The sequence below is a fragment of the Wyeomyia smithii genome, chromosome 2 (assembly GCF_029784165.1).
Source record: "Wyeomyia smithii strain HCP4-BCI-WySm-NY-G18 chromosome 2, ASM2978416v1, whole genome shotgun sequence".
NCBI lineage: Eukaryota > Metazoa > Arthropoda > Insecta > Diptera > Culicidae > Wyeomyia > Wyeomyia smithii.
Window position 1 is genome coordinate 173,253,416 of NC_073695.1, and position 13,188 is coordinate 173,266,603.

Consider the following 13,188-nt stretch of genomic DNA (forward strand, 5'->3'; position numbering starts at 1 on the left):
CAAATGACTAGATTCTGTCTGTGGGGACTAACTAAAAAATGTAAAAAATCTCTCTAATCACAGTTTTTCATCCCACGTCACCATTTCATACAAGCCCTAGAGCTGTATACCTCGTATTATTATTACTTCTCATTTAATTATAGTGACTTTAACGTTTGGCCATCCATCACTCTGTATACCTTGTAGTATTCAATCATATTTTGTATTTTTCTTGTCTCTCTTTTAAATAATTTTAGCTCAAAAATAAATAAAAAATATTATAGTCCTTTATGTCATCGATGACGAGGCTGGAATTGGTCAGCCGGCTCTGGATATATGACCAGGACATGCTTCGGTAAAATAAGATTCGAGATATTTGTTTAGTATTGAATACATTTAAATGGAATTCAAAATCGCAATAGCTCTGACCAGTTCAATTCATCTGACGGAGGATTAAAAGAATGATTTCCTTAACCATAAACAGATACACAAGAATCCAAACAACGCAACTCAAATATAAATTTCATTTGTGAGTATTCTTCATCTACCCTTCTTTCCACAGCTAGCATGGAGTTGAAACATGTATAAAACACTCTTATCTTGAATTGATGTTTATTTTCTAAATCGTCATGGCAGCGAAACGCTTCGCGTCAGTTTCTTGAATATAATCCGATCAGTTCTATGTTAACAGTTCAAGAGAAAAGAATCGAAATGCTACTCTAACTGTGTGAGACTTACGTTAAGGCGGACTTCCGGCAGCTCCCGAGGCTACTGTTCTTCATTGCCCGGCACAAGTTTGATGTTCCGAAGGAAGTAAGGAAGTAGAAAATCTGATTTAGCAGGCGATCTGATTATGTGACAAAAAGAGTGTGCCGTTCGTGAATACCTGGACTGTAAACGGGGATATCTACCTCGAGGAACGTCTACAGAAGCGTCTACTTCCTCTGTTGAAGAAATACGAGGTACCTACGATCTTCTGGTCGGAACTAAATGCGTGCCACTATAACGTAAGTATTGTTGGATTTGCGAGAATTGGTTTTTGAGGAGCTAGAATTAATTATGATTTAGACGCATTATGAGAAATTCTTGGTGCTTATTCATCATCAACGATACGCTTGTGCCGTGTCAAATGAATATATTTTGAACAAAAATACATTAAAGGAACTATATCGAAATTCTTTCGAGTATAATAAAATTTATTTCTAAAAAAGGATTTCTGGGGAAGGCTGAGAACAAAAATGCGTTATGCACAGAACAAATGACTAGATTCTGTCTGTGGGGACTAACTAAAAAATGTAAAAAATCTCTCTAATCACAGTTTTTCATCCCACGTCACCATTTCATACAAGCCCTAGAGCTGTATACCCCGTATTATTATTACTACTCATTTAATTATAGTGACTTTAACGTTTGGCCATTCATCACTCTGTATACCTTGTAGTATTCAATCATATTTTGTATTTTTCTTGTCTCTCTTTTAAATAATTTTAGCTCAAAAATAAAAAAAAAATATTATAGTCCTTTATGTCATCGATGACGAGGCTGGAATTGGTCAGCCGGCTCTGGATATATGACCAGGACATGCTTCGGTAAAATAAGATTCGAGATATTTGTTTAGTATTAAATACATTTAAATGGAATTCAAAATCGCAATAGCTCTGACCAGTTCAATTCATCTGACGGAGGATTAAAAGAATGATTTCCTTAACCATAAACAGATACACAAGAATCCAAACAACGCAACTCAAATATAAATTTCATTTGTGAGTATTCTCCATCTACCCTTCTTTCCACAGCTAGCATGGAGTTGAAACATGTATAAAACACACTTATTTTGAATTGATGTTTATTTTCTAAATCGTCATGGCAGCGAAACGCTTCGCGTCAGTTTCTTGAATATAATCCGATCAGTTCTATGTTAACAGTTCAAGAGAAAAGAATCGAAACGCTACTCTAACTGTGTGAGACTTACGTTAAGGCGGACTTCCGGCAGCTCCCGAGGCTACTGTTCTTCATTGCCCGGCACAAGTTTGATGTTCCGAAGGAAGTAAGGAAGTAGAAAATCTGATTTAGCAGGCGATCTGATTATGTGACAAAAAGAGTGTGCCGTTCGTGAATACCTGGACTGTAAACGGGGATATCTACCTCGAGGAACGTCTACAGAAGCGTCTACTTCCTCTGTTGAAGAAATACGAGGTACCTACGATCTTCTGGTCGGAACTAAATGCGTGCCACTATAACGTAAGTATTGTTGGATTTGCGAGAATTGGTTTTTGAGGAGCTAGAATTAATTATGATTTAGACGCATTATGAGAAATTCTTGGTGCTTATTCATCATCAACGATACGCTTGTGCCGTGTCAAATGAATATATTTTGAACAAAAATACATTAAAGGAACTATATCGAAATTCTTTCGAGTATAATAAAATTTATTTCTAAAAAAGGATTTCTGGGGAAGGCTGAGAACAAAAATGCGTTATGCACAGAACAAATGACTAGATTCTGTCTGTGGGGACTAACTAAAAAATGTAAAAAATCTCTCTAATCACAATTTTTCATCCCACGTCACCATTTCATACAAGCCCTAGAGCTGTATACCCCGTATTATTATTACTACTCATTTAATTATAGTGACTTTAACGTTTGGCCATTCATCACTCTGTATACCTTGTAGTATTCAATCATATTTTGTATTTTTCTTGTCTCTCTTTTAAATAATTTTAGCTCAAAAATAAAAAAAAAATATTATAGTCCTTTATGTCATCGATGACGAGGCTGGAATTGGTCAGCCGGCTCTGGATATATGACCAGGACATGCTTCGGTAAAATAAAATTCGAGATATTTGTTTAGTATTGAATACATTTAAATGGAATTCAAAATCGCAATAGCTCTGACCAGTTCAATTCATCTGACGGAGGATTAAAAGAATGATTTCCTTAACCATAAACAGATACACAAGAATCCAAACAACGCAACTCAAATATAAATTTCATTTGTGAGTATTCTCCATCTACCCTTCTTTCCACAGCTAGCATGGAGTTGAAACATGTATAAAACACACTTATCTTGAATTGATGTTTATTTTCTAAATCGTCATGTCAGCGAAACGCTTCGCGTCAGTTTCTTGAATATAATCCGATCAGTTCTATGTTAACAGTTCAAGAGAAAAGAATCAAAATGCTACTCTAACTGTGGAAGTTGAAAAGTGTATAAAGTGTACCCCTGGGGGTACTCGAAAGCCTTCAGGGGGTACGCGAAAAAAAAATCAGTAATGGCGGACAAAGCAATTTTTCTCTCAAATACTTTATTTGTTTTTCAATCTTGCTCTTAGAACTGTAGCAATCAACCAAACCATAGTTTAATTTGAAACCTAAACAAGACTAACGCAACATGATCTATCACTACTCTCTCCCACTCTGCGAAAACATTCCAAGCCAGGGGTACAATCGATATGAAAAATATCGCCAAGGGGAACGCGAACAAAAAAAAGTTGAGAACCGCTGGTCTAGATCCAGTGTTATCTAGAAAAATTATTCGAAAAAAATCGTATTTCTGAAACTCTGATAAAATTCCAAATGTCCGCAACAAATGAACTTTTTTTCAATTTTTTTGACTTAAAGGACAATTTTTATGAAAAACAAGCAAACCACCCTAATGAAATATGAATGAAATGTTTCAATACTATTATTTTTATGATTCCATTCAAATTCTCATATTTTTCATTTTTCCGACAAGAAAAATAAGTAAATCACAAATGTTCACAATTTTCTATGATGGTAATAGAGGTGTTTGAACACTACTGTCCTTAATATGCTATAAATTTTTGGCATTTTCGCGCCATCCTAAGGGAAATAAAAGAGCCACCTTATGTTATCGCTCAACCTGCCAGAAGGGCAGGCTGCTAGAAAGCCCCAAGTCCCTGGTCGTTCCTCTGTGGACTTCCGGAGTGGGTGCTCTTTTCCGCCTGCTCGACTTTGAGACACAGGAAGGTACTCAGGGTCGGCTCCGGGTCTACTTTCAGATCAATGTAATTCGAAAAACCACAGCTTTACCTTAATCTCTTTATTACTATCCACTTTGCTTAGTACTATGACTCACGGTGCAATCTGTCGCGGGTCGGCCGACCGTTCTGCTACTGCTACTGCTCGCGTTATGCTGCTTCTCTGCTGGGAAATACTTCCCCGGCCCGTCACAGCCCCAAGCCAGAGCGCGTGTGACCTCAAAGGCGGGGATCGACCGCTGGGCGGTATTTTCTGTTGATCTGCCGATAGTTTAGTTTAGATAGTTCGGCTGACACTTGGTGAGCTGGCGACGTCAATTCTAACTCTGGACGGTTCTAGCGGTCTTCACAGCCTCCAGTTCGAGCGCATGTAACCTCAAAGGCGGGGCATCAACCACGGGGTGGCTTCCTGTTGTTCTTCTGATATGATGATGATGATGATGGTCCCACCCAGCAATGGTATAAACACTGAACCGTGCTGCACTGGTGCGGTTTTTGCATAGCAACACGATATGACGTGTCTTGCTACCACCACTCAGTGTTAGTGTTAGACAGACGGCACGAAGGGCGAAACTTGAAACACCAAGGCAGTGTCAGTGTTATATGATCGCCACTGGTGCCTTAAGCTTCGGCAAACACCGGCGCCGGTGAATCTGGCTTCGGAAAATTCTGGTCTCACGTAAAGAATAATATCAACAATGTGAGTATTTTTGGAAATGTTTCGCTTCGCATTAGGCCTAGCAGAGCCATGTAGCAGCGACCGAGGTGTTTCTACGAAGTTCAAACATTCGGCTACGGTGCTGAAAGTAAAGCCCTCGTTTCCGGTGTTTGCCGAAGCTTGAGGCACATGTGGCGATCGTATAACAATGCCACTGGCTTCGGTGTTTCAAGTTTCGCCCTTCGTGCCGTCTGTCTTACACCAACACTGAGTGGCAATTGCTAAGCACGCCGTTTCGTGTTTCAAATATATCCCTCAGTGCAGAGCGTGTTTTGGACATGGCTGGTCCCACCTCTTACCCCTACAAAGGTTTGAGAAAGACGATTTATTTACAAGATAATTATTATAAAACAATTAAACCAGATAAGCAAACAAAACGAACTGGTTTTCATCACAGATATAAATTTCTTCACAATTGATCCAATGCTTTGCAGCGATTCGAATAGAGAAAATATTCGTCAAAAATCAAGTAATTCATCGACAAAGCGTTGTCGGTATCAATTTATCTGCAACTGTCAGCCAAAAGACATTAATTGCATCTGAGTTAAGCCAACATTCAGTGTAATCATCCACAAAGTCGATACAATCCCGACGAGGCCATTCCTGCGTGAGCAGCAAGCAAAGCATAAGCCCAACTGTCAACTTCGATGTGATTTATAAGAGAGCCCCCACCTAAGGAAGTCGAAAATATTTCCAACTCGAAAATATGCTAGACCGGCAAGGAAACCAATGTCCAATAACAACCAGCAGAACTGAAATCGTTCCGATTACTCTGACGAGTATCTTGATGATGTCAAAATAAAATAATAAAGGTATTCTCCATTTCAAATGATATCTCAGCTGTCCTTTCATGCAGGTGGCGGTGCTAATTCTCCGGTAGCATTCCGCGTTATTATAATTAATGGGTCCTACCACGAGGTCAAATAAAAGGCTCTCTTAGAGTAATATATATGTAGGTTAGGGCCGGAGATGCTAACTCGTACAGGATAAGAAATCGTGATTCGGTCTTTGAATCGCCTACCTGCCTCTTTTTATATCACCAACTCTTCACAAATCGGTAGCTCCTTCTATGAGATATTCACCTTTTTATATTAGATTATATTAGAGATGCACCGAATATTCGGCCGGCCGAATATCAGCAAAAATTGGATTTTGCCGAATATTTGGCCCGCCGAAAAGTATCTTACATAATTGGGCCGAATAAGCCGAATAGTGGCCAATGATTATCAGAAAATAATATAAAAGCGCAGTGCATAAAGTTTTATCAACGGGGGTAAACGAGAACTGAGGATGTGACTCAGGTTCAGAGAAGAATATACCACATACATAAGACATACGTAATACTCAGGAAGAAATCTTCCAAAAAAGTTGGTACAAAATGAACTACTCGAATGGTACCTACCTCTGAATAAAATCCCCGTTTGAGTTGTTTTTGAAGGCAGTGTGCCTGCGCAGCCCTGCATTTGTCTCGTCCCTACACGAAAAATGATGCATTGGTTTTGTAAATAACTTTTTGACAGTTTCTTATGGGATTTTCTTTGGGGCTCGATAAAGCCGAGAAAAAGAAAATTCATTTTGTTCATTATTTGTCGAGCAGTTGGACAAGACGAGGTACGGAGTACCATGGGGCAACGTGTACCAGAAAAAACGCCAGTGTTACGTATGTTTTAGGGGCCGTTCAATATTTACGTAAGCAAATAGGGGAGGAGGGGGTATGCAATTTTCTTACGCTATCTTACAGAGGAGGGAGGGGGGAGAATTGATTACCTTACGTAAGAACAATATTGTTATTACAGCTGTTCAAATACCCATGTTCATGAAAGCGTGGACGGTAAAATTCATTGAAGGAAATTCGGGATTACTCGAATAAAGGACAGAAGAGGAAACGAAGTACTGTGCTTGCTTCATAATGATAAAACTAAAATAAAAAAACTCTACATGCTGGCAGTAAGATCTAACTATGGGGGAGGGGGGGTATCAAAAAATCTTACGATGTCTTACAATGGGGGGAGGGGAGGTCGAAAAAGTGGAAAATTATGCTTACGTAATTATTGAACGGCCCCTTATGCATGTGAATATACCTCATTCAAACAGAACATGAACTGCAATCTCCACGCAACGGTTTATGTCCCGTTTGGATGAGGTATATTTTTTCCCAGCCAAAGTCACATCTTCAGTTCTCGTTCATTTTTCGCATTTCATAAAATTGCATGCACTGCATACCACTTACATAAGACATACGTAATACTCAGGAAGAAATCTTCCAAAAAAGTTGGTACAAAATGAACTACTCGAATGGTACCACCATCTGAATAAAATCACTGTTTGAGTTGTTTTTTAAGGCAGTGTACCTGCGCAGCCCTGCATTTGTCTTGTTCCTACTCCTAAATCCGGGAAAAAGAAAATTCATTTGGTCCATTTTTTGTCGAGCAGTTGGACAGGACGAGGTACGGAGTACTATGGGGAAACGTGTACCAGAAAAAAACGCCAGTGTTACGTATGTCTTATGTATGTGATATTCGGTTTATTCGCGTTGAAAGAGATTTCGAAGGCTGTTCGCACCTACGTGAACTCTCGTATGTAATTGTCAAAATGTGCGTGATGACAAAAGCAAAAATATTTCCTTCTTTCTTTTTCGCACGCAGAAACCAAACAAATATCAGCAACACCGTCAACGCCAATTGACCTAAAGTGATCGTCGCTGCGGTTTCACAGGAAGAACGGACCTGCTCTTTTTATTCATTTCCTGGACTACTTAGCCACTGAACTGCAGTTCTTGCGTTCTCAATGAACGATTGTTTCTGTGTGGAGACTTGTGGATTGTGTATTGCACCGCGAGTTCTTTTTAAATTAGCCGTTACATTTTTATTTTATAACTACATGCTAATGATCCTAGGAGTTGATATTTCGTTATTTTATCGTTTCTTATAAGTTATATTACTTGTTTTAATAATAATTGTATTCAGGTTCAACCATAATTAATCTTAGGAGAATTGAATTTTATCGCACACCCAACCTATTTCTGCATACAATTCATCCCGAACGCTACTATACTGCGCCTCCGTGCATGAAACGCAATCTCCTTGCATGGGTATTATAGGGTGAAGGTTCGAAACGGTAACACATAATAAAACTTATACCAGCAGTGTCATACAGTGATATAGGATTTGTTTCAATACTACCTATTGTCATGAACATTACAGCAATTTCATTCAAATCCTTCATTTCATATTCAATTCAATCTCCCAGTCCGAAAAAAAAGTCAATCTGTTGAAAAACAAGATCTCGACATTCTATGCAAGTTGTGCTATGTTTGAATCCCGGCCCGGGAGAGACTGTTGAAGTCAGTAGGATCGAGCGCGTGCCCCGCAATTGAATGTGAAACTTTAATCGTTTTGAGGGTCCACTTCTCGAAATCTGATTGAGCTCAAATTTTGCACGGGAGCTTTTTCCGAGAAGACGAAGCGCAAAGCTTTTGATCCCGAACAAAATTCCAAAAGTCTACTATACACTAACAATTGACTGCAAGTCTGTTAAAAAAAACAGAGCAGAAAAACACGAGTCATTTTTATAATTGAGCTAAAAAGAAGAAGTAATGCTGTTTACCCTTTGTCGACGGGTATCAGTTTCCATTAGGTATAGAATTAGATATCGCATACGTTTTGTTTACCCTCCGTTTAATCGCCACTTCGAATAAACTTTGTATACAGTTACTCTGTGAGAACTACCGACTCAGTTCGATGTGAATAGTTTACAAGCAATAGTTAAAAAGTTAGAGAACCCGGACTACAATATTTGGAAACTATGACTGTCGAAGTGGCACGCAAGCAACTTAAGAACCAACAGTGGCAAAAAGCAAAAGGTTATATTCAGTGAATTATTTTTATTGTTTGTGATAGTTAGGCCTATCTAGTTGAAAACAGTATATTTCTATAGAATAGGTGAGCCAGGCGTGGGAAGTGCATCAGTTTAGGGATGGGAAACCTATCGATAATTATCGATAGTATCGATTGTTGCTGGTTATCGATAGAATCGTTAAGCTTTCCGCGTTATCGATAGTTATTGATATTTTCCTCGCATTGGCATTTATACTCCACAATGATGCCAGAACTGGAAAAATATATTGGCCTTGCCTTTGTTTAAAGAGAATTCGATGATTGTTCGCTCTCACATGAAATCCACTTTGAAATTGTTAGAAAATTGAGGGATACTCATTTTCGCTCACTCTACCTTATACGGACAACGACGTGGTTTCGCTTAAGTGCGAATTATGTGTGCGAATAGACTTTTAAATATTGTTCCTGTCCACAACGGGAGCAACACTTTGTTGTTTTTCTTCATCTGGTTCTGGCTGTCAAACTATCGATAATTATCGATAGTTATCGATGGCATCAGGGAATTTATCGATAATTATCGATAGCCATTTTAGTCGATATTTCCCATCCCTACATCAGTTGTGAACAGACTTCCTGAAATCTCGCTCGCACAAAGAAGAGACAGTGTGCTTTGCGCTACAACCAGAGATGCCAGACTTTTTTTTGGCAAGTCTGTATAATCCATAAAAATGTCTGTATAAGTCTGTATACTGCTGCGAAAAAAAGTTACCTATACATTGATACCTAATTATTTGTCGACCTGTCAGATTGTTTTGTTTTATTGCTTGTTTTGATTGTTCTTTTTCGAGTCTATCATAGTTGGTCGATTAATCGATAGCTAATTTATCTTTTAAATCTAAGTAACACATAGAAGTAAGAGTCTTTCCCGTGATAAAAATCGTCGTTCGTCGTAATATAGCTAAACTGATACATGATGGCAGAAGTCTCGCGGTTATAAAAATAGTACCTTCAAGGTTTGGGACATTTTAGGCAATTCTTCAACGTTGGATATTGCTCCGAATAGAACAAACGGTCTTTTCACCAATATAACCTGCATGGCAATCGATCGAGACAATCAGCTGTTTGTTACTGGGGGCGAAACAGGCAGATTAGTGCCCACGGGGCCGATAAAAACCCCGATAGCCTGACTCGATTCCCGTTGCCATGATTTCACTCTCAAAAACGCAAGATTAATATGTTCAGCAAAGTGTTCAGTTCCTAGTTCACTTTTTCCAGCAACGGCTACAGTGACTTTTGGTTTTTGTGTTCGTTTTTTTGTGTATACTGGTAAAACCATTATGTAGAATATCAGATATCTGTGTAATATCTGTATTATTCTAAATGTCTATAAAATCTGTAGGCTTATGCGTGTCTGTATCGCAACACAGAAAGTCTGCATAATACAGATTTGTCTGTATATCTGGCATCTCTGGTTGTGATTGAGATTGCGTTAAAGACAAACATATCCAATGAAAATTATCAAATACTTCATTTGAGGATTTAATTTACGGTCGTTAACAGAAAAATTGTTTAGTGGGACTCTTATGCCTGGAATTATAAAATGAATTGGCAAATTCCACGCATAAAAGTCCCACTGTGAATTTCGCATCGCACCACCTAACTCGTGCAAATGACGCTTTAGTTTGTTTGTTTTGTTTACATCGTGTGTTGTGTGGGTCGACTTGTTTCGTTTATCGGAAGTTTCGTTCAGAACCGAAAATGAATGCATTGGCCATGTTGCAAGCATACGGAAGTGATGACAGTGATTATGAATTTTTCGGGTTTGATCTCATCGGCGGATCAGGTGAGCGATTTGGTAGCTCAAGAAAAAGTGTCGAGCCGGATAAGAGAAGCTTTCCAGAGCAACCTGCAGAAAGAAGCGACTATTCTGACGGAAGCTTTTTCGGAACTCCAAGAGGTCAAAAGGCGAGAAAAAAGACCAAAAAAGAAATCCAGAGAGAGGATTCCGCTAAGAAACGGAAAGTGGCACATTCCATTATCATGGAAGATTGTGGTTGCCGCAAAAAGTATGTGGACCATTTGTCCCACGATGACAGAGAGAAGGTCAACAACAACTACTGGAGTCTGAATGCAGATGGTCAGCGCATTTTCATACAAAATTATGTGAGTATTGCCAGTGTGACAGACCGACGTAAAACCCGTGATGGTGCTAAAGAGTTGCGAAAGAAACGATCATACATATGCAGTCTTCCTACAGCCAACGATGTTCCAGTGACCGCGTGTCGAACATTTTTTTTGAATACGATTTGCTTCGGCAAACAATGCGGGTGAGATTCGCAAGGTATAAAAACAATGTTAGTTTCATAAATAACTATTAATTTTAGGAACATACTATATCGGAGCATTACTGGAAATGACGAGGGTGTTCCGTGGCGCACTAAGCGTGGAAAGTATTTGAGGAGCAAAGACTCCCGTGAAGCAATTAAGGCTCACATTTTAACATTTGGACCAACGGTATCGCACTACAGAAGGGAGCATGCGCCCAATCGCTTATACCTGCCATCAGGTTTGACACAAAGAGCCATGCACGATGATTACCAAGCTACACATGATACCACAGTGTCCTACTCTCTGTATAATACAGTCCTAAAAGAAATGAACATTTCTTTTGTGAAATTGGGACACGAAGAGTGCGAGTTGTGTGTCGCTTCGGAAGAGCACCAGAAGATTTCGGGACATGATGTTGGAAATTCTGAACGTACTGTATGCACTACTCAAGCCAAACATCTGGACTACGCAAAACAAGCCCGAGCAGAATACCACGCAGATGGCGAAAAAGCTGTTGCCAAACAGCTTGTTATGGCAGTGGATCTGCAAAAAGTAGTTGTTACATATTTAGAGTTTGTTTTTGTATTTTTAATAGGTTTCATTTTTTAATTTTAGGTGATACAACTGCCTCGAATGGATGGTTTAAAGACAGTTGTCTTCTCTCAAAGAATTTTGGCATACAATGAAACATTTGCGCCCGTTGGAAGGTACACCCGTTCGTTCCCTGTGGTCGGAGGAAATCGCTGGGCGTAGTAGTAACGATGTGCTGAGTTGCTTCCACAGAGTCTTCCAACACTATGGACACCTCGAACAAATAACTTTGTGGCTGGACAACTGTTCAGCCCAAAACAAAAATTGGGGATTCTTCCAACACGTTGTCCTACTGCTGAACAAGACCGACACTGTTCTAAAACAAATCGTTTTGAAGTTTTCTGAGCCAGGACACACTTCATGCCCCCCCACAGCTTCCATGCTGCGGTGGAAAAGTCGATGCGGCATGAACGTGTGACCTTCGACGAGAGAGCCACGAAGAACGTCGAAGTACTTGATATGCAGACGTCTGATTTTTTCCAAACGAGATTAACAGTCAGTCAATATACTCTGAACCAGACTCACCCTCGACCGTTTATTGATAATATAAGAAACGTCCAGTTCAACAAAGGTCGATACGAAATAGCATACTCAGATTCCGTAGATGGCGAAAACCTAGTTAATTGCAACCTATTCTCCAAGAAACAAAAAAAAAAGATCGCTGATAAAAATTTCACGCTGCACCAACACCTTTCGTTTCAAAAGTCTCCTCGAGGGATTGACGCGGAACGAAAGCAAGCATTGCTGTCGACGCTTCATACAGTTGTTCCAGCAAATAAATTAAGTTTCTTTAAAAGTTTGCCCACAAAGAAATGAAGTAAGACTGTTTAATAGAAACAATTACCTTTGTTTCTTAAGTTTTTAATGCATTTTTGATTCACTTTTTTCCCATTTTGACGATTCAATAAAAAGTGTGGTTTGTTCAAAAAATAGCTATTGTGTTTTAGAATAATGCCCTCTCCCCCCCCCCCTTTTTTTGAAAGAAGACTTCCCCACTCTCCTCCGCAATCTTAAGAAGTTCATAACATCCAGTTTCAAGTATTTCTGAACCCTACGCTTCGTAATAACGATATATAGTTAACTAATTGTGAAGAGTGGGACAGATATGCCTGGAAACTCAACTATGGGACAAACAGACTTGGTATTTTTTTTAAACATTTTCAAAACAAAAAATTCTTGTTGACGTATTTTTCTGGAAATATACGTAGAAAAACAAAGTTTGGTGATGAGAAGTAAAAATGACAAAAAAGTAACATGGGACAATTATGCGTGGAACGGCAGTGCAATTACCTTCAATCACCAAGCTCATATTGCAAAACACAAGTCGGTAAGTTTTTAACAGAAACGTGAATGTTGCCTAATATTAGACATTGTTGGAGATTGCCCAGTATTTTTTTTTTCATTTGTGGTTGCCAGTTCGAATTTGTCGCTGGTAAAAATAAAAACAAAAGGACATTTTTCTCCGATAAAATTCTTAAAGTAACATTTTATGAGGTAAAATTGTAAAATTTAAAATGATGACCGTTTTGCGGGCTAAAGGAAATAAAGGGGCCTATTACAGTCAACGAGGTGAGCAGCGAGTTACTCGTCTGGCCAATTTAGCTATAACAGATGGTGAGTCGGCTGAATCTCGGACGAGTAGTTCGTCTGCGAAACTGCTCCACTCAGCTGTCACCAGCCAAGTTTCACTCGCGTTTCCTGATACAACATTTTGCTCGTCAGTGGCAAATTGCT

General features: G+C 39.1%; 1 long non-coding RNA gene across 2 annotated transcripts; it reads left to right on the plus strand.

Annotated features, from left to right (window-relative positions):
* Window positions 1-400: 400 nt before the first annotated feature.
* On the plus strand, window positions 401-7,795 carry LOC129721389 (uncharacterized). 2 transcript variants are annotated; one of them, XR_008727385.1, is made up of 6 exons: window positions 401-508; window positions 616-986; window positions 1,471-1,568; window positions 1,636-2,220; window positions 2,705-2,802; window positions 2,870-2,963. It is a non-coding gene; the product is annotated as an uncharacterized LOC129721389 (long non-coding RNA). The 2 variants fall into 2 exon arrangements; XR_008727386.1 differs by lacking the exons at window positions 2,705-2,802; window positions 2,870-2,963 and adding an exon at window positions 7,345-7,795.
* Window positions 7,796-13,188: the final 5,393 nt, after the last annotated feature.